This window comes from Protopterus annectens, chromosome 6.part0 (genome assembly GCF_019279795.1).
Source record: "Protopterus annectens isolate FY-2018-M chromosome 6.part0, PAN1.0, whole genome shotgun sequence".
Taxonomy (NCBI): domain Eukaryota; kingdom Metazoa; phylum Chordata; order Ceratodontiformes; family Protopteridae; genus Protopterus; species Protopterus annectens.
In genome coordinates, this window is record NC_056737.1 from 1,263,643,648 (window position 1) to 1,263,666,365 (window position 22,718).

At 39.4% G+C, this 22,718-nt stretch overlaps 1 protein-coding gene across 3 annotated transcripts in view; it reads right to left on the bottom strand.

Moving 5' to 3' along the window:
* GTDC1 (glycosyltransferase like domain containing 1) overlaps positions 1-22,718 on the bottom strand; it is a 3,282,804-nt gene that overhangs the window by 2,923,853 nt on the left and 336,233 nt on the right. For 2 of the 3 annotated variants that reach the window (XM_044074853.1, XM_044074855.1), the window contains exon 2: positions 22,138-22,233. The exons of the other annotated variant lie outside the window; for it this stretch is intronic. The gene's annotated coding sequence lies outside the window, so the exon portion shown is untranslated. The remainder of the gene's footprint in view (positions 1-22,137; positions 22,234-22,718) is intronic. 3 annotated transcript variants of the gene reach the window in all.

A 22,718-nucleotide genomic window follows, 5' to 3' on the forward strand; every position in this document is an offset into this window, starting at 1 on the left:
AAAGAAACTTGTGTCCCTAACTTATGGAAAATGGCAAATATTATCCATTTACATAAAGGAAGTAATTCCACTGACATTATAAATTTCCCTCCAGTACCCATCCTGTCTCCCCTTCTCTAAAGTCCTTGAAATATGTATACATCTAAAGTTTATCCACTATTTCTTACAAAATAAGCTAATCCCCAAAATGCAACATGGATTTCAGCCAGACCACAGCACTTCCACTGCATTACTATCATTAACAGACACTGTCAATAAAGCTCTCAACTCTAATAAACTTGTATCTACAGTATTTCTAGATTTATCAAAATCCTTTGACATGGTCTCTCACAGTAAACTCCTCAAACAACTTTCCACCCTGGGTCTATCATCTCCATCTATTCAATGATTCCCCAGCCACCTTACCAACAAACAGGCTGTAAAACGGCAAGGATCTATCTCTGCATACCTTCCAGTTTCCACAGGAATCCCACCCCCTAATATTGAAAAATTTTTGTCAATAACCTAAATTCATCTTCTTTATCTACACTGCCTGGTCCTGCGGCAATTTATTTTTTATTGGTCTGGTTGTGGTGTGGACTATTCACTCTTCTGGTTAGATTTCCTGCAGGTTACTTCAGTGGCGTTCTACTTGTGATCCTGAGTTTTTTGTATGGCATATGCTGATGTGTGCATTTTGTTCTTGTGAAGGTATCCTGATTCATTATGTAGATGTCTCTACCACCATCTGCTTTTCAAACACCTTAACTCACCTCCAAGAAACCACTTAAGCTGTCATTTCCATTGAAATCTAGCTTACAAAAACCTGTTATTCAATCCCCACAAAAAAACAAACTCCTCCTCTTAACCCCCAAAACTCACACCCTTAAAATATCTTTCAAAATCTTTTCGGCAAATGGCATTAAAATTGAATTAGTTCACCATACCACACTAACAGGAGTCACAGATGATAAACAGATGATGATCTTAAATATGACCTCCACATCCAAAGCAATATCAAGAAAACAAATCAAAAACTAGACGCACTATAGAGAAACAAACATTTTCTGAGTACACCCACAAAAAGTACTCTAGCCAAAATCTACCCTATGCCCTCCCTACAATATGGAGCCCCAATTCCAATCAATTTACAATCTACTATAAAAAAAACAAACTTGAAAACTGCTACAACAAAACTGCCAAGTTAGCTACTTATCCATCCTCCTTTATCCATCAGTGTAAAACTCTGCATATCCGTAGCTGGCTGGACCACCACACACACACACACACACACACACACACACACACACACACACACACACACACACACACCTCCTACATTCAACTTCTAATAATACAAAATCATACATAAAACATTAGCCTGCTGATCTCATACCCCTTTAATTAACATACATTTCCCTTAAAGAACTCAAAGATCAGAAGGCAAAAAAATTTTACCAAAAATAAACCAAGTAAATCCCCTGGCCAAAGCCTATACTCGTAATCAGTAACAAAAAAAATGAAACGCTTTATCTCTAATCACCAGAACTATTTCTAACCTACCCACCTTTAAAATGCTCCCTAAAAGAACACTTTACAAAAGCATGGACCTGCTCCAACCTTGGCTAAACTTGCTCACTATACTTCACTCACCCCCCCCCCTTCAATCTACGTCACACCTCAGAACACTCTCCAACCTCCTACTCCACACCTTTCATTTTCACCACTCTCTCTCTCTCTGCAGACTTTTCATTTACCTCTTTCTCTTTCCTCCCTACTCACCAAAGCTACCTGAAGATACCCTATCCTACACTCTTCTTATAATCTCCTTTTCTCTCCAGCCTTATTTCCTTCTATAACCCTAATTTGAGCACCCTCTCTCGTACTGACATCATTCAATTTCCCCTCACTGTCTCCAATCTTATCTTTAATATCATTTTTAAATATCTTACTAGAATTGTCTCAAGTCTCATTTATTGCATACTAATCTATGTAACAAATAATATGACTACTGAAATTTTCCTCACATATTTTCCACAACTCGTTATTTTTCATTGCACTCTACCACCAAACAAATGTTCTATGTTTTTCTCATTACAATGTTTTTTCACGTCTATGTTTTTGTAGTGTTACATAATACTTTATGATTTAAAATATATGTAATTGATTTTTGACAGACTGTGATTGTGGAGCTTTTCTCCCTTGGCCTCTGCTGAAAATTAGCAATTTTTGGCCCAGTTGGACCTTCCCAATAACAAATATCAAATAAATAAATACATACATACATACATACATACATAAATAAATTACTCTAGCTTACTACATTTGGGAGGTGGAAGGAGAAGGGTCCAGTTTCCCCGGAGAATGGTCCTAGCAAAGCTTGATCTAGACCTTAAGCAGGAATCAAGCTTGTAATGCCTTGTAAACATATGAAGACACAGTTGCTGCTTCTAGAACGCTTCCAGAATGCACCTCTTTCCAAAAAGTATTACATGAAGCCAAGACTCTGCCCGGAATACTTTTGTTATGGATGGATAACGAAAGGCAATAGCCTTAGACAACCATTTGGAAACAGTCTGTTTTGACAAAGGTTGTCCCTTATACCTTCCCAGGAAATGAACAACTGATCCAAAGATCTGAAAGGTTTAGTTCTGTCTGTTTTCCATGTTAAAAAACTCAAATCAACCAGATTAGCTGGTTCGGATGGCGCAAATATTAGCTTCACTTTCACAAAATGAATATAAATTAATATTCCAAGGAGGGGCCACTGGTTTTCTAGAAACCTCTTGCACAAAACCCCTTTCAAAAACATTTTAACATGAGAATGTACTGAAAGAGGAGGATCCATGAGCAGACAGACATGCTGAAATGGCCAATAAATGATCTCTGATGGAGAACTAAGAAAGGCCATATTACAGTAACTCACACAAATGTTGTAAAACCAGGGAACAACTATTCCTGAATGGGTGCTTGTTATGTTGTTGGCACCAACTAGAAACCTTTTCCATTTACTAATATATGATTTCCTAGTAGCAGGATTTCTTGTCTCAATTAGTACTTGTTGCATGTCCCTCATAAACAGGTGCCTAAAGGGAATTAAGATGCTATCATCCAAGCAGTCAGCTGAAGATGACTGGGGTTAAGGTGCATCAGACACCTCTGATCTTGTGTGAGTAGATCCATTCTATGAATAAGCTTGTGGTAAGTGCTCCTGAACATTTCCAAAAGAAGGAAAAAGCACTAGATGTATCAAATCTCGGAAAACCCCTTATCTAGTTTCCATTTGTGAGGGTCTTCCCTTGTCCTGCTTAGCTTGTCTGCCACATAATTTTGCTTTGACAAAATGTAGGGTGCCTATAGCATGAAATTGTGCTCTCAAGCTACATTCCAAGCTAACAAGACTAGTCTACAAAGGAGATACGACCCAGCTCCCCCTTGCTTGCTGATGTACAACATGACTGTGGCACTGTCTGTAACAACTTGAAGAGGTCCTAGGGACCAAAGACGATTCAGACAGTTGAGTGCCCTGATCCTGGCAAACATCTCTTTTACATTTATGTGCTTAAGTATGTCCTTAGTGTCTCACACACCTTGTAGTTTTCTCTCTCTCGCTCCTGAAACAGCTCAACAAGCAAAGTCAGAGGTGTCTGTGATAACAGACTCCTTTGAAGCAGGGAAAAAAAAGGGGAGACTTGGATTTGACGATATTTGAAGTATTTATCAAGTGATTATCTTCTAACAAACACCAGCACCGAGATTTGAAAAGAAAAAGGGTGTTGGTGCTAAAACCAGAGAGACTTCCGATACCACTGTATTTTTCTCATGTGGAGTATTGCCAAGGATATCATGAGAATCAGAGCTGCTATGAGAACCAAAATCCTGAGGTACTCCATCACAGTGACTGAAGTCCAGGTGGGAAAAAACCTAGAAATGCATCTAGATGCAGATATATTTTTTCCTGTGGACGAAAGGCTCTGAGTTGAGGTGTCTAGCTGGCATCCCAGGTAAACAATCCTGTGTGAATGAGTCAAAAAAGACTGAGTGTTCTCTTGGAACCCAGCTTGTGTAAGAGATCTTTCAACCAAGTAAGAAATTCCTGATACTTTGAAAAGGACTCTGCAAAGATAATCAAGGCATCTAAATATGGAAAATGTGGATACCCTGTAGCCTGCAATGAGCAATAACTAGAGCTAACACGCTTGGTGCAGTGCATAGTCCAAAAGGTAAGGGACAGAACTGATAATGTGATCCAGACAAATAGAACTTTAAGAAAATGTCTGAAGTCTGGATGATAAGATCTCATAAACAATCATTCCGACTTGTTAGACTGCTGTTGGTTTTAAGGGCCAAGTTCAAAATTATTTTTGTCCCCGCCATTTCTATTTAAATGACTGTTTACTCCTGTTTTGTTGAAACTGTTTATTTTGTTTTTTTTTGCCAAAATTGGATGAGGAGTTAGAAATTCCCTTAGAAAACTTGGAAAAGAAGAGCTGAAAAAAATCTTAGCGAGTCCCTGTATCAACAAACCCCTTTCATCGCACTTTTTATTAACCTCTTCCGCAGAGGAACCAAAAACTAAATCTCTAACCAAAGGAGAATCTAAAATCTAATTTTTCACATCACCTGGGAGGTTCTTAGAACACAACAGGCAAACCTCCTCAAAAAAGTATCAGTGGTCATCATCCTGGGAGAAGTATCAACTGAGTTATATATACACACTCTGTAAACAATGAGGTGTGACTTGTGCAAATAAAGCCACTCAGTTATTTAAAATAGAATATTCATCATAAAGAGAAGCTGCAGACAAAACATTCCTCAAACTTTAACAATTCATCAGAATCAACTTTAACATATAAGCCTGACAATTCACAATTCTGAAAATCAAAGATGCAGAAGTATATACATTTTCCCCTTATTTATCATCTTCCCATCCTTGTCAGAAAGGGCAGGACTGGAATTAACGAAATGTTAAGCAGCCATAGCATTAACTAAAGCTATAGGTGGTAGGTCAAGGTTGGGAAGAGTATATAAAAACTGAAAGATCAAGGAATTTTATACATGCTGTCTGACTTTTTGGGGGCAGCAAGCTGACTATCAGGAAAGTTACAGGCAGTGATATGCACACTCTCCAAAGCTGTGAGAACTGGAGGAATGTGTTAAGGCTCTCGAAAATCCTTCTGTAACAGTTCATAGTATTTGCTGAGAAACTTAGACACCTCAGTGCTCTCAGACAGAAAACACTGGCTCATTCTGAAAATAGTCTCAGAAAAAGACATCCTCCCACAGGAAGAATCAGCAACTGAAGTCTCCTCTGAGCCTGAATCAGAAAACCAAGGAGAAACCCTGTATCTGTACCTTCATCTTCCTGCCCAGATTCAGAATCTTGAGTTTCTTCTGAAAAAGAGGTATCCCAATTTCCAAATTAATCCCAAAGTCTGATCCAGTAAACTATTCTTGTCCAATTATAATTGAGGAGGACTAGATATGTGTATAGTTTTCTGTTTCTTTTTGGCTGGAAAAATAGGGCCAACACTGCTATTACTGTGCAGCAGTTTCACCATGGATGGGCATAACATTCAGATCAAACAGGTAAATCTTCCCTGTTCCCTCTTCCATGACCAGCAAGATTGGTTCTCCCTTGCTGTCTGAGGGGACCAAAACAGCCACAGATGTGGTTAACCCCCAGGCCATAGTGGCTGCAGGTGCTACACAAGAGCTATCCTGGGTAAAAGATGAATTATCTGAGGAACAATCTATGGCCACAGCAGAGTCACCCACCGGTGGGTAAAGCAAACCACTAACCTGCTGTGGTAGTAAATGCTGCTTGCTTAACTTTTTCTTTTTCTTTTTATGGCTGAAAAAAAGATGACTGGTAGTTTTAGTCCATGGTCAAGCCAAATATGGTGCCTCTTTCCATGGAAAACAAGCACCAAATGCTGGTAAAAATCTAGTGTCTCTAAAAGTCAACTTTTTCACCCAAAAACACAGTAAAAAGCACTTTAACACAGCTTGCCAGCCCCGACAAATACAATAAACTCAATTTCTCCACAGAAATTTTTTTTTCTATTACTCTGAACTACTTTTAAATTGAGAGGAAAACCTCCTGTTTAAAAGTACAGTTAGGTCTTGATACAGTCCATTAAAATACAAAATACTTTAAAAGTACCTTTCCTAAACAGGAAAGTACAATAACACAATAATTATTTCATGCAGGAGTTTTCTTCCCAAATGGAACTTATATGGCCAGCAAAGGAACAACACAAACCAACCATCAATCCCCGAAAGCTCTGAAAGGCTTGGTGCCTAAAACCGCCTAGCTTTTTAGTCAGCGCACCTCGAGCTGATTAATGGTTTGGAGTATAGAAGATACCCTGAAGCTTTGGAAGTTGTCTGGTTGTTATATATTTGACAGGCTATAACACCCATATAGCTAAGGCTATTGCAGCAGTGATCAATATGATGATCATTATAAAATACTGGAAGCTTTCCACAAGCCATTAATTTACATTACTGGCTAATGTGTTGGGGTGAACCTCTGTTACTCCCATTTCTCTATTTCTTTAACAAATACAGTAAAATGAGTAGTAAAGTAAGGACATCTCCTCAATCATAGGAATACGTTTAAGGCAATTACTCAAGTTTATAATAAAAGAGAGAAAAAAAGCGACACTGAATGCTGTCAGACAGCATTTGATCAGGGGTTACATCTGACCATAACACATACTTCAACAAACAACTGAATTTATATAGCACAATGGAATAGTGGTTTTGTGTGTGTGTGGGGGGGGGGTAGATTGATATCTTTATTCCTTTCAAATTTCTTAAAATGCAAGAGTTGTTTATTTTCAATTATACAACGACCCCCCATTAATATTCCAAAACGTGCACGCTGATTGGTCAGTGTGCACATTGTAAATCAGAGTTATAGTAATGGAAAAAGGTCTGGTCGCCCGGACTTTTTCCATTAGTATAACTTTTTTTTTTTTTTTTTTTTTTTACAGCAACAGAGAACGCAAGATCTCCGTTTCTTTTTACAACCTGTCTCGCTATGTTAAACAAGTTTAACATAGCGAGACAGCTTTAAAAAAAGTAACAGAGATCTTCCTATCTCCTTTGCTTTTTTTAAAGGTGTCTCGCTATGTTAAATGGGTTTAACATTGCGAGACAGCTTTAAAAAAAGCAACAGAGATTCTCCGTTGCTTTTTTTAAAGCTGTCTCGCTATGTTAAACTTTAACATAGTGAGACAGTTTGTAAAAAGCAACGGAGATCTTACTTTCTCCGTTGCTTTTGCCCACAGCTCTGATGTACTCATGCGCAGTACATCAGAACTGCCACAGAATACCAGACAGCTGTGGAAGGGCAGCAAGGAGGCATTATGAAAAACCTGCTGTGTTTCCTGAATCCAGTCGGGACGCTCTCTAACATTAGGCTCTGTCCTTTCTTATCCTCCTACTACATCCTACTCCTCTCCTCCTGCAAAGTGAGTCGCTAGACCAGAACTGTACATTAAAGCAAGCGCTGACCATCCGCTGCACTCTAAACCTAGGGAGAGCAAGTGTTAACAGCAATACCTGTGTATAAAGTTAACTAAGGCTCTGTCCTTTCTTATCCTCCTACTACATCCTACTCCTCTCCTCCTGCAAAGTGTGTCGCTAGACCAGAACTGTACATTAAAGCAAGCGCTGACCATCCGCAGCACTCTAAACCTAGGGAGAGCAAGTGTTAACAGCAATACCTGTGTATAAAGTTAACTAAGGTACTACTCCATATCTAATTTAAGCTTCCTAATGAAAAGAAGCTCTCAGCGACTATTACTTGTCCAAAGGTTATCTGTAAGCAAGATAGCGTGTTTTGTTTTCTAACACTCTAAGGCTAGCTTTATGCTACACAGTGTACTGGATTCAGCAAACATATAGCAGCCCACATAACCTTATACTTAACCATTGGAGACATTTAAATTTATTGGATAAAGGCAAACCACCATAAGTACTTGCCTTACATTTCCTGCCAGTATTGAACCTTGGAAGTGGATAAACCCCGCTGCGCTCGGGCTCGCTCCGCGCCCCACCCTGCCCCCATATCCCACCCGCCCCCAGTACCTCTACATTTATAGATAAGTGACCACTCCCCCTATTAATTCACAGCCACTCTGAATCCTCCAATTCTCTCCTTTCCCCACCCCTCCCTATAAAACTTAAATTACTTACTCTCACCCATATCTCAATAATGTACCACACTACTAAAACAATGCAATCCACTTTACCCACTAATTCGAAGTCTATATTAATAAGTACAATTCTTATAATTCCGTTGATAACGCTTACATATCTAATTACCAAATACGAAAACCAACCATATTCAGGATATTACTACCCTAGAGGCCGTACTAATACTCCCCCAGCGCAACCTAGTTATATATCTAATATCCAACAGTTATGTGATAAAACCCACAAAACTATCCACCACTACCACTACAAACTCATTCAAAACCACCCCAAATCTAGACAAAATCAGAAATTACTACTAAAACTAACTAGACTAATAGAATACCTCAGAAGAAACACCACTAAAGATGGAGATATCCACCCTAATCCTGGCCCTGTAACTATAACCAATCCAAATGGTCCATCACCCTCACCAAGGCCATCCAATACCCTCCAGATTTATCATTTAAATATTAGAAGTATCAATAACAAAGTATCTAACCTACATGCTCTCCTAGCCACTCACCTCCCAGATATAGTATGTGTAACAGAAACTTGGCTTAAACCGGGGACCAAAGATATTGAAATCTTGCCACCTGGATATAATATACATAGGCTCGACCGAATAAAAAGAAAGGGTGGTGGTATTGCTGTGCTCTATAACAGCAATCTAAACGTTACCTTCAACACTAAACAACCACCCCATATCTCTAATGCGGAAATACTCGCTTTAAAAATACTTCTAAACAAAGAAAAAAGTATAAATCTATTTACAGTGTATATCCCTCCGGGGAACAATGTGGATACACTGGAAAACATACTTAACTGGATATCCAACAACTACCCCCAAGAAACTATTATCATGGGTGACGTCAACATAGACTGGAACCTATGCTCCTCAGAAACCAACCCCATCCACATTAACCTATATGGGTTTACCCAGATCATAAATACTACAACCAGAACTGGAAATGCAAACCAAAAAGAAAGTATTTTAGACTGGATCCTAATAAACAGCCAGCCACATACATATAAGTCCGGGACCGCACCAAATGACCTAAGCGATCACCTCATCACATACATAATGAAAAATAAAACAGGCCTATCTACTACTCCCACATACAGGTCAATTAGAAATAAGAAGCAATTCGACCTTACAAAATTTCAAGAAGAACTCAGATCTTGTAATTGGGCGCCACTAAAGTATCTCCCCCTTGAGGAGGCAGTATCTAAATTTAATACTACCTTCCTAGCCATACTTGATAATCATGCTCCTAAAAGATTAATCAAGACTAAAGCAAACATTGCACCCTGGCTTACAAAGGAAACTAAATCTAAAATTAAAAACAGGAACAAATCCTGGGAAATATGGCGTGCAACCAAATTACCCCGAGACCGCATCCAATTTCAGCAGCAAAGAAATGACACAAAAAAATCAATACTAGCTGACAAAAAAAGTTATTACTGCCAACTACAAAATAAACACCAAAACAACCCGCAAAAATTTTGGGCAGGTCTTAATAACCTCTTACGCCCAGGCAAATCCTCCACTCCTACCCCAGAACTGGTATCTGATAAAACACCATTAGAAGTAGCCAACACCTTTAATTCGTTCTTCACGAGTACTATCCAAACCTTAGCAAACCAACTATCTGTTAACTGCAGTCCTGTGACTGATCATATTCCAGAAGCTAGACCCACTTTCAATCTACAACCTGTCCCCACATCTAGCATAAGATCCTTACTACAAAAACTTAAACCTACTACCCCCTCCGCTGACCTTCTCCCAGCCGAATACTTACAGAAAGCTGCGAATGCAATAGCCTACCCCATATCAATACTTATCAATCGCACCATCCTAGAATCCTCCATCCCTACAATTTGGAAAACATCCCATGTTATACCACTTCACAAGGGGGGTACTTCCACTGAACTATCAAACTATAGACCAATAGCCATAATGTCCCCTCTGGCCAAAATTATGGAAAAATGTATACATAAACAACTCCTTCACTATCTTATCCAGAACAAACTATTGACCAACTCACAACATGGATTTAGACCCAACCACAATACAACTACTGCACTACTCTCTTTTACTGATACTATAAATCGTAACCGTAATAACAAAATAATATCATCTGCTCTCTTTCTGGATCTCTCAAAAGCCTTTGACATGGTTAACCACCAACTACTACATAATACTCTAAAAACTTTACAGCTTGACAACCTAACTTTAGGCTGGTTCCAAGCTTACCTCTCCGATAGGAAACAAGCTATACTCTGGCACAATCAACTTTCCAATCTCCTACCGAATACCATAGGTGTTCCACAAGGATCCATACTGGGTCCACTTCTTTTCTCAGTCTTTATTAATGACCTACACAAAGCCATCCCTGAGGCAACCTGTATACAATATGCTGATGATTCGACCTTAGTCTGCTCGGACACATCTCTAGACAATCTACTAGCCAAAACCCAATCCTGCTTTACAGCTGTTGAAAACTGGCTAACAGGAAGACAGCTACTTCTCAATCCCAAAAAAAACAAACTGCTTCTTTTTCATCCTACCCAAAAACTTCCCTTTACAGCCTTTAATATACAATCAAACAATGGAACAATTATAACACCTGACCCCCATACTAAACTACTAGGAGTTACCATAGACAATAAACTTAGATATGATATGCACATTAATCTTACTATTAAAACAGTTAACAGGAAACTAGGATCACTATATAGAATCAAAGCCTTTCTAACACCAATGGCAAAAGCAACTATTGCCCGTACCCATTTATTATCTACACTTTTATATGCATCCCCAATGTTCACTAAGCTGAATAAAACTGAGCTAAATAAACTCTCATGCTCATATAATCACATTGCCAGATTTGCAAATGGTACGCCACATAGAACACACCACTGTAATAACCTAAAAGACCTTGGATGGATAGAACTCCCTAACCTCCTTCAGCAGACTCAACTTATCGAGGCATATAAAATACTTAACCACCCTGATAAAACTCCTGCACTAAAGGGCCTAGTCGTTCCATATACTAACCTAAATAGCCTACGCTCCTCAAGCAGGATACTTATTCAAAATGTCAAATCCAATAATGCAGGTGGAGATGCTCTATTTGCTAACATCACTGCAATACATGGAACTCCCTTCCCTCCAGTATTACCACCATTACCTCTCTATCCCACTTTAAAAAAAAGTCTATTCCAATACTTTAAGTCCCACTGGTTATGCCAATGCTCATTCCCGGATTAACGCCTCGATGTAACTCAAATCTCTCACCTCTCTTCTCTCAAATGAATCCCATGGAATTTACCATGTCAGCTTCTTTTTTCCTGATATTTCCACCTTGTATTTCTCTTCCCTCTGAACCAACTTAGACCTGTATTACCTCTGATACGAGGCCAATTGTTTTTAAAATTAAATATCTGTTCTGCTTCTAAATACCCTCCTTATATCATGTTTTTATGAATGTAACTATTAATGCCTGTATCTCTGGCTTCTCTTTTTTCAATTCTATATAATAGTTGTTTAATATAATATCAGTTTTTATCTATGTAACAATGTACAAACTGTATATGTGGAGCTTTTCTCCCCGGGCCTCCGCTGAAAATGGACATGTATCCAGACGGATTTTCCCGGTCAACAAATGTAAAATAAATAAATAAATAAAATAAAATTATACAATGCCATTATTTAAGAAATGTAATTATTTTTTTCTTAAATAATATAATTGTATAATAGCAATAACCCACTTCTGGATGTAAGTAATGCTGGATTTACCCACGGTTGTCTTTGTTTGACCACTCTGGCTTTGCCCTCGTGACCAAACCACACCAACCGTGAGTAAATCCAGCATTACCCACACCCAGGCGTGGGTTATTGCTATAGTATATGTTTGAAATTTGTTGAATCTTCTTATGCTTCTATTACTACCTAAAGTTAATACATTGCTATGGAAACCTGGTCTAGCATTAGAGTCTGAGGGCTTGCATTTATGTTTACAAGTGAAAATCAGTTAAAATAAAAGGAATTCCACCTTCAGAGAGCACCCCTATCAAATTACATGGTCCTATTTTACATAGGTAACTTATATCCATAATCAGGAATTTAAAATGTCTAATATGACACCAATTGTTCTTCCTTTGCAATCCCCCCAACAAGTTTTGCCCTTACTTCTCCTCTCATTTATATTTATTATTTCAAACATATATTTGCAAATATAGTGCTCCTTAGTATCCCTTTTCCCTTACTGTTCTTAATATGATGGGGATGATGGGGAGCTTATGTCTCCTAAACACTCTCTTCCTTTATCTGTCCCTTCATCTTCCTGTCCAGATTTAGAATCAAGATCGATTCTCAAATAAAGATGACTCGCCAGTGTAATATCTTTACCAACATTTCACTGATGCATTTACTTTAAACATTGTGTGGAAAGTTAAGTTACCTCAATGTTATGGTACTACAGCAATTAACACTGGTTACACCCCTCCTTCTGCTGGCAAAATAAATGCACTTTTACTTCCAATAAGGTAGAAACTATTGACAAAAATCCCTCTCTTCACCCTCCAGGCAAATGTGAAAAGCTACTACCAGTAAACAGATTAAAAGAACTTGATGTCAATATATCTTTAGTTATTAGTAGACTGAGTACTGACAACCACATCTCACATCCTTTGAACTGATTTTTTTTTTAATTGTTTATCAGGTAGGTGAGTTAGTACATGGACTTTTCAGCCACATCCCAGGCCATTAGGCAAAAAAAAGAAGTTACATACTCATCATAACATTCCATGTTTGTTGTCCATCTTGCCATTCATTCTTACGTGGATGGGTTCAGAGTCAATCCTCGGCTCCAACTCGATCGAATACACTTGCTGGAAGTCTCAAACTTGGCTCGTGGCAAGGTAGGTATCCCATGATGCAGTGGTGCAACTCTCCAGATTTTGTTTGCTGCTAACAGTAATAAGGAGTAATATAATGGTATGACCCCAGGTCAAGGAGAAAAAACAAACAGAGTCAACGGAGCTCATGTATAAGAGGAAAGGTCACCACCACGTCCTCTAGGAGTCCTTAGATGGGGGAAAGAGGGGGGGTTGTAAGAATGAATGCAGAGATGGACAACAAAATGGAACGTTATGGTGAGTACATAATTTCTTCACGTTATGTTGTCCTATCTCGCCTTCATTCTTACTTGGATGGGACAGCGTCCCTACCATCTTTTTTCCCGGGTGGCTCACAGGAGTACGCCTTTGAGCACAGTGGAACCAAAGGATGCCCTGTCCCTGGAGGCCAAATCAACTTTGTAATGAGTGATAAACGTGTGAGGATTGGCCCACAAAGTGGCAGCACAAATACTGTCCATCGACATTCTAGCCTGAAAAGCCGAGGATGTTGCTAATGCTCTGGTTGAGTGACCTCTAATTCTGAATGGTAACTTTATATTATTGGAGGTGTATATAAAGGTAATACAACTTGAAATCCAATTTGAAAGGGTGACTTTAGACACTGGCATACCCTTTTTTGCCTCAGAGAAAGAGATAAATAATTGGTCAGATTTCCTGAAATCTTTGTTCTATGCTAATAGAATGTGAGCTGTCTATGCATGTCCAATTGGTGGAGTTTATACTCTGCCTTGTTGCTATGATTGGGGAAAAACACCAGGAGCTCAATGGATTGAATCATATTGGATTGAGAGCAAACCTTAGGTTTAAAGGGCGGATTACGTCGTAATGATACCCTATCCTTATGGAAAATCAGATATGTTGGTCTGATTGATAGTGCTTGCAACTCTGAAACTCTTCTGGCAGATGTTAAGGATGGTCTTCCAGGAAAGAAATTTGAGGTCACAAGATGAAGAGGGCTCAAACAGTGGCAATGTTAGTTGAGACAGGACAAAAATTTAAATCCCAAGGAGAGAGTGTTTTTTTAAAAGGAGGTCTCTGTAAGGAAGTGCCTTTTAAAAATGCTTTACACAACTTGCGTGACATTACAGTAGGAGTATGCTCACTAAAGTGGAAATTCTAAACTGGAGCCAGCTGAACTCTAATAGTTGCTGTAGCCGAGCCTTGCTGGAAGAGTTCTTCAATTAATTTTAAAATGGACTGAACTGGAGCAGAAAATGGGTCAATGTTTCTAGTTTGTGCCCAGTGAGAGAACCTCTTCCACTTGCTAGTATACAGTTTTATAGTAGAATCTTTATGAGAGGATATTAATATGTGTTTGACAGCTGGAGTGAAGTTATGAAGCCTAAGTTGGTAAGTGGAGCAGCCATGCTGTCAAATTGAGGGTGTGGAGAGAAGGATGAAATGTTCCTGACATATGTGTCAGAAGGTCTGGAACTGGGTCCAGCACCCACGGCTTCTCCTGCAGATAAGGCCACAAGAAGGAGAACCAAATCTGACGAGGCCAATATGGGGCAATGAGAATCAGCCTGCTTCCCAAGGATTTTGCTTTCTGGATGACTTTATAGGTATGAGGGGAAAAGGGGGGAAGGCATAAAGAAGTCCCGAGGGCCAATCATGAATGAGTACGTCTCTTGTTGTCTCCCCTGGAGGGGGAATTAGGGCAAAGTAGCTGCTGCACTTGGCATTCATGGCAGTGGTAAAAAGATCACAGCAAGGCTGGCCTCATTTCCTGAAAATGTCTTCCATTATGTTCTGGTTCAGAGACCACTTGTGAGGCATTAGTATTGCCCTGCTGAGCTTGTCCGCTATTACGTTGGATTTCCCCGGGATGTGCACTGATACTAGAAAGCGTTGAAAAGATATTGCCCGTTGCCAAACTCTCAGAGCCTCTCGACAAAGTGGGTATGATCTGGTTCCTCCTTGTTTATTTATGTACCATACTACCAACATATTGTCTGACTGTATTGCAATTGTCCCTAGTGGAAGAGAGTCGTGGAGTGCTTGCAATGCCAGAAGCACTCCTCTCATCTCTAGAACACTGATGTGCAAATGGGCCTCATGGTCTTGCCATATACCTTGGACTGTCCTTCCCAGATAATGCCCCCCACCCTATCTGGGAAGCTTCTGTGGTCACTGTAGCAACAAGTTGTTGTGGAATAAAGGGTCTCCCGATGGTCACATGATTAGACGAGTCCACCACTGTAGATCCTTCTTGCATGACTCAGTTATTCTGATCAGATGGGACACAGGAAGTTCCTGAAGCGACCGCTGGGAAAATAGAAGCCACTGAGGGATTCTCATATGCATTCTGGCGAGAAGAACTAGACTTATAGTTGAAGCTATTGTTCCTAGAAGTTTCAGAACTACCTTTGTCTTTACCTTGTCCTTGGGAAGAAGGTGAAGTATTTGCTGTCTGAGGGCAGAAATTCTGTCGGATGGAAGACGTGCCATCATAGAAACAGTGTCTCGGTTTACGCGTATGAAGGTAATATGTTGACAGGGCAACAAGACAGATTTTTTGTAAATTGACTGTTATGCCAAGATGAGCACAAATTTCCAATGTCATGTCCCTGGCTTGTTGGGAGTAGATGCTTGGTGGTGGCAGTGAGGAGCCAGTTGTCCAGATATGGAAACACTTGGAATCCAAAATGTCTCAACTGAGCCATTACTACTGCCATGCATTTGCTGAACACTCTGGGGGCTGTAGTGAGACCAAAGGGCAGAGCTCAGAACTGATAATGACTGGCTCCCAGCTGGAAACGTAAATGACTCCTTGATACTCTGTCCATTTTTATGTGTACTCATCTTGGTGGTCTACTGAGCACATCCAATCGTCTTTCCCTAAGAAGGGAAGTATTGACTGCAGGTCACCATTCGGAACTTTGACTTTTTTGACAGATTCGTTCAATTTGCTGAGATCCAGTATAGGTCTCCAGTCCCCTGTTCTTTTTGGCATGATAAAGACTCTTGAGTAAGTTCCGAATCTTATTTGGTCTGCGGGGACTTTTTGGATGACTCTTTTGTCTAGCAACTTTTGGATTTCTATAGTTGCTTACTCCCTGGTGGAACATCTGGGATTGTTCTGATTTGTGGGACAGGATGGCAAAAGGGAATGGAATATCCTCTGGATGTTATGCTTTGTACCCACTTGTCTTTTGTGATATTTTGCCAGGCTTCTGGGTATAAAGATAAACATCCCCCACCTGCCTCCAGAGTAGAGCAGACGGGCCTCCTTTCAGGAGTGCTGGTAGGGACGTCTACAAAAGGAATCATGGTCACTCTGGTTTTGCGGACCCCCCCTGCCTCTAGGATGGCGTATACCATTGTTGCCTCCCCCTCTGCCCCTGGGGAAGGATTCACCTTGTGCATCTTGGAAAGCTCCCTGGGATCTTTTGAACCACATTTTTCCACTCTTCTGACCTTTAGGGCAAGGTCTTGAAGGTAGTGAAAAACGTACTCCAATGGCAGAGAGTTTTCCCTTCCTGCTCGCATCTGGTGAGTGTGTCTAAATTTGGGTCCAAAAAGTGAGGAACCATCAAAAGGGGCCTTAGTAAAGGTAGACTTAAAAGGTTCAGCAAAATTACACAAGCACATCCAGGAGTGTCTCCTCAGGGAAACTTCTGTACCCACTGCCCTACTCGCTCCATCAGCTGCATAAGATATCAGTCTCATGGAGGATTTGACAATGGAATTTAAACTGGACAGCTGGGAGGAGACTTTCTCAGTCACCCCTGCAGCCAATGAACCTTGTAGAGCATCTCCTAGCTCCTTCAGGAAATCTATTTGTAGCCTTGTAAAGTGTGTGAGGTAATTCACCGATCTGAGTGTAAAAGTCACTGACGAAAATACATGCTTCCCGTATCTGTCCATCATTTGAGAATCTTGGTTCGGAGGATGAACAGATGAGGATGTCTCAGAAAGTTCCTTCTTGGTGGCTGCTGGCACCACCATAGCATCTACAGGCACACCTTTTGTAAGAAAATCTTTTCCAGTGGGGGCTGACAAAAACTTGTTTGGCCTCCGAGGGACTGGTTTCACAGTGTCAGGTGACTCCCACGCCTTTCAACTGACTAACTCCATTAGCTCATCAAAAGGCGGAGACACCCAGGAGGCTGAAGGCTGAGATCCAAAGGCCTTCAGGTACACAGACTACTCATCAGAAAGGGTGATGGTTCTCCAGCCACCTCTCTGTTTTAGGATCTCAAGGATATATGCAAAAGAGATATCTGCAGAGGATGACCGTGGGGACCTTTTTGACTCCTCGAGGTCAGTGTCTGAGATGACAGACTCATCAGGGGAGTCTCTGTGCTTCCTCTTGCATGTCCTTTTGCGAGGGGGCTCCTCAGAAGGGTATTCCGGGGAGGCATCGGAAGAGAGGGGTTCACCCAATGGGGGTTCCTGAGGCTCTGAATCTCTGCTGTCCTGTGGATGTTGCGGTGCCGAGACAGTAGCCAGTGCTTTAGTGAGACGAATGCCGATATCCTTGTGCAGAGCTATAGAGGAGGACAGCACACTCCTCATCAGGTCAAAAGCAGAACCCACTGGTTCCGAGGATATCCCCAGCTCGAGGAAACAGAGGACACCCCTGGCCCCTGACAGACTGGCTCTGAAGCTGATGTAGGAGCCGAGATCACCCTAGCCGACGCACCGAGTAGACTCTGAACAGAAGAGACTCAGATCTGTGCTTCCCCCTTGGGGCCAACCGGAGAACTTCAGCTCCCAGACACCCAAGATGGTACCAAGAGTGTCAGAGCAGATATTGGTTCTGTAATCTCCAAAAGGGGTCCTGGAACTGACAGGTCTACAGCAAGTGGTACTTGGCACTCAGGCTCCGAAGGTCCAGCATGGCTCGGAGGAGGGACAACAGTGGATGTAACAGTCTTAGAAGGCTCCAAAACCTGTTGGGTCGGAGCCGAGATCAATTTTGCCAGCACCGACAATTTCAAAAGTCTGTGCACCACCCGCTCCACGTCATCATCAGACAGGCTCCTAGACGACCTGCTGGATAGAGTTGGAGAACGGGATCTCTCCAGAATGAGAGATCTCAAAGTAGGGGAGACCAGTGGAATTTCAATGGACCGGCTCAGAGACACGGTTTCTTTCGGTTCTGAAGACCTTGGAGCCGAAGAACCAGATTTGTCAATAATAATGATTGCCATCGGTTCTGAAGCTTGTGGAGCCGAGGAGGTAGATGGTTGCGAAATTTTCGACAATTTTTCAGGAGGCTCTGACGGAGCTGAAGAAACAGGAGATGGCCTTTTACTTGGCTTGTCCCTCCTGGAAGAAGAAGAGGATGAAGAAGAAGCACTCTGTAAAGGTTCCTCAAAGGTCAGTTTCAAGAGTCTTTTGGCAATCAATTTGTTTTTCTTCTCCTGCAACACACGTGTGCTGAAGGAGTGGCAGAAGGTGCAATTTTCCTGGAGACTGATAGCTCAAAAACAATAGACACAAATGCTATGTCCATCTGTAATAGACATTTTCTGTGTGCATTTTTGACATTTCTTAAAGCCCGAAGGCTTATGTTCTTTTTCCCCAGTCTCTTTGGACATATTAGGAAGAAAAAAGTCCTATAAGTATTATAAACACCAAGTAAAATAAAACACCACTTCTAGAAAAAAATATAAACATGCTAATTAACACATACAGCACATCTAATGAATGTAAGTAGAAACAGCTATGCTCTAACTAAAAACGAGCACTAGGACCTCTAATTTAAACAGACCTAGTAAGCTATACTAAAAGGAGAGACAGAACACACTAACACTACTACCCCTCTAACTAAAACAAGCAATTAGCTCTCTAACTTAAACAAGCTAATGAACTAACCAAGCTAATTAACTAAGGTACTAGAAATACACACATACACTAAAGGTAATTTTAATAGCACCACTACAGTGAGATAAACTACGGGATACACAGTGCAGGCCTGCAAAACAACGACAGCCAAGAAATAGCACACAACAGCGGAAAAAGGGCGATAAAGTTAAGCTACACACTAAAGCTAAGGACTAAAAGGGTCACAGCACTCAGTAAACTAATCTCTAAAACTAACTAGTTTTAATTATTAAAAGGCAAAAGACAAAAAGCTTAGCCATGGCCAAGAAGAGAACATCCAACCTCGTAAAGCGGCAAACGAGATCTGGAGAGATGCACCACTGAATCATGGGATACCTACCTTGCCGCAAGCCAAGTTTGAGACTTCCAGCAAGTGTATTCAGCCGAGTCAGAGCCAATGATCGGCTCCGAACCCATCCAAGTAAGAATGAAGGTGAGACAGGACAACATAACATCAAACAGCATACAATAATAAAATAGCAAACAACACAACTGGTAATCAAAAATTCAAAAAATAAACAAGCAAGCAAATACGATTCAGAATATAAATTGTGGATGTGAATTCAGAAAATACAGTCAGTGTAAAAGCAATATTAGGAAGATAACCTCCTAGCCTCAGAAAAGCATGAGAATATACAGTAAAACCCAGCTCTAGAAAAGCAACTATTATTTCTAACATTAGTATTTGAACTCAACATGAGAGGTAATCTAACAATCCAGTTATAAGCTATGTAGAGTCATTCTTGAAACATACAGAAAAGGATTTCAAAATCCGGAAAGAAACTATATATGTTTATATGTGTGTGTGTGTGTGTGTGTATATATATATATATATATATATATATATATATATATATATATATATATACATACACACACATATATATATATATATATATATATATATATATATATATATATATACACACACACACACACACACACACACACACACAGACACACACACACACACTATATAGAAACTACTACATCAACACTAATCATACAAGTGCATATTTATAAAACTTTTACAGTAAGACAGATGCACTGCTTTTAAATATACATTTACATATGCATATATATACATTTGTCATTAAAGCATACGCATTATTCAGTCTGTACATGCTTTTTAAGAACGGGTAACGTTATTTAAGTTCAGAACTTTTTGAAGGCTGTCAGTCCAGGTGGCAGGGGACATTTTTGTAAAGGCCTTTTTAGTTAGTCCTAGAGAAAAAGCTGGTCTTTGAAGTTTTATTTGTCCACTGTTTTGAAGAATGTAGAAGGGGCTCCTTATGTGAAGTATATTTTTTAATGGTTGGCAGCTCTGCTCACTGATCAGTTTGAATATTAATGTGTTTATATTTAAAAGAAAGGTTGCACTGGTTGCCATCGAGACACACAGTTTGTTCTTTGGAATATGTTAAGAGTGGTTTTCCCTGTGGTCAAGAATACTATTTTCTCTGTTTTGTAAAATGTTACTGTTGCATGGAAACAAAAGCTGTAAGAAGAAGAGTGGATTCCAATCTAGGAAATAAAACATAAATGGCAATTGCTTTATGAGCATCAGTGTGAGCAGATTAGGTATTTTATGTGTCAGCTTTAGTTGATTGAGGATTTTTTTGTACTCGTGTTTCTTTATAGCTATTACACAGCAAATTCTGATCACGTATTAAGCCGAGGTATTTGTGATGATTGAGAGTTTGAAATGGTGCTCCTGCTGGGCCATTATTGGTATTTGCACTGCAGCAACTCTCTAGGATGGTTCCATTAATACCAGTAGACTGCGATCACCTGTTACATTATCAAAAAGAAAACTGAGAATTTACTTATTTAACTTTGTTAACTGCACAGGCAGACTGGTGTCCAAGAAGATTTAATAATTTATCTACCAGGAAATATTATTGGTAAAAAAAAGACATCTTAAAATAAATTGATAAATCTCAGCGTGGGAGAAAGAAATAAATCTTTTATATGACTATTTACTTGCCATAAATAATATTCTGAAAGGTATTAAATAAAAAGGATTTTCAAAGCATTATAAAAATTAGGAGTGCGTCATCCTCGAGATCAAAAAAAGCAATGGTTCTTGAGAAATTAAAAAATCACTTGCATTTAATATCCTTCAAGGATGATAAACACTAAGCAAGACATTTAATCAACTACTCCAAGAAATCAAATTAAATGCGTATATAATATAAAAAATAAGAGATATTAATACTAATAGCATATTAACTCATTTTAAATTGTAGTTTCAAACACTGAATTACTGTGATACTGTCTTTACTGAAATATAAAGCACTATAAAGACACTATATCAAATTTAGGTTGAAAACAGTACGGTGCATCACAATGACAGAAATGCAGACATGAATTAAAAACAGGAAAATGTAGACTTGCATAAGTCTGAAGTCCTTCCAGCTGAAATATAAACAATATTTAGTAATGTTTTACCCAGTATGAACATTACTCTCTGACTAGAGCTATCAAACTCAACAAAAGGCTCCAAATGGTAGCTATATATTCTTCATGAAGATAATTATGAAGGAAATAAAAATATTTATGTCAGGACTGATTCAGTCCAAGCAAAGCAGCTATGTGTGGAGTACGCAAACTCAAGACAACATCAAGAGAGCCCTGTTAACAGAGTGAGCATTCGGTTCCACTCAAGAAAGAGGTTTACTTAGCTCACACTTAGAAAAAACTTTTAAACTAAGAATATACATTATAGCTGTGAATTCAGAAATGTCAGTTAAGTTCTAAGCAAAACAATTTCCAGCCTAATTTATATATTTAGTGGTGTCTATTATTAATGTAAAAATTATTCTGCAGACATTAAAATTGGACTATACATTTCTGTGTCTTTTGTTATTTGTAAATGAAAGAAACATGGCTATACACTGCCCAACATTATCCAATGAACAATTAACAAACAGCACTGGGGAAAATAACTCCACACTTGGGCTTGTTGTATGGCAAGCCAAAAATAACTTTACATACAAGTAATACCTTATTTTTCTGATTTACTCACAATAACTATTAATATTCTTTCTGAAATGCACTTTCTTTTCGAGGCTATCAGAGGTTCATTTAATAAGCCAAAATCTTCAGTAGTCATTTGCTTTCTCCCCTTCAGATACGCTAAACTTGGTATGAGTTAGGATGAATAAGTGACATTTTTAGCAGTCTACTTACCTACTACTTTAGGAGAGTCAGTAAGACTTCAGTTTGTAGACATAACTGCATTATTACATGATAAACTCAAACAGTAGTCTCATATCTTCATCCTTTCTGAGAAAAAAGGATAACAATTAAAATGAACTTGATACCAAAATATGTGCATATTTTTCAGACAACTTCAAGGTTGACATTTAAAATTATCTATATGCAATTATTTTTTTTAATTTCCTCCTCTTTAGAGTAAATCAATTATTTATACGTTCGGCAACTTGCAGGCCAACATCACTCCTATTCACTGGAAAAAGCAGCCTTGGTATTGCCTAACATTCAGCTACACTTATATGCCTAAATATTTAAAAATGTGATTTACTGAGTAGAAATCTCACAAAAAATTCTCCATGGAAACATACTGGAGGCCAATAACTGTAAAAAAGTCATTAAAATTTACAGAGGGTAGGCATCACACAATAAATCACACATGCAACATGGCAAATTTGAAAGCAACTGAAAGACCTTCCTCAAGAGATAAATCACACATGCAACATGGCAAATTTGAAAGCAACTGAAAGACCTTCCTCAAGAGATTCAAGCACATA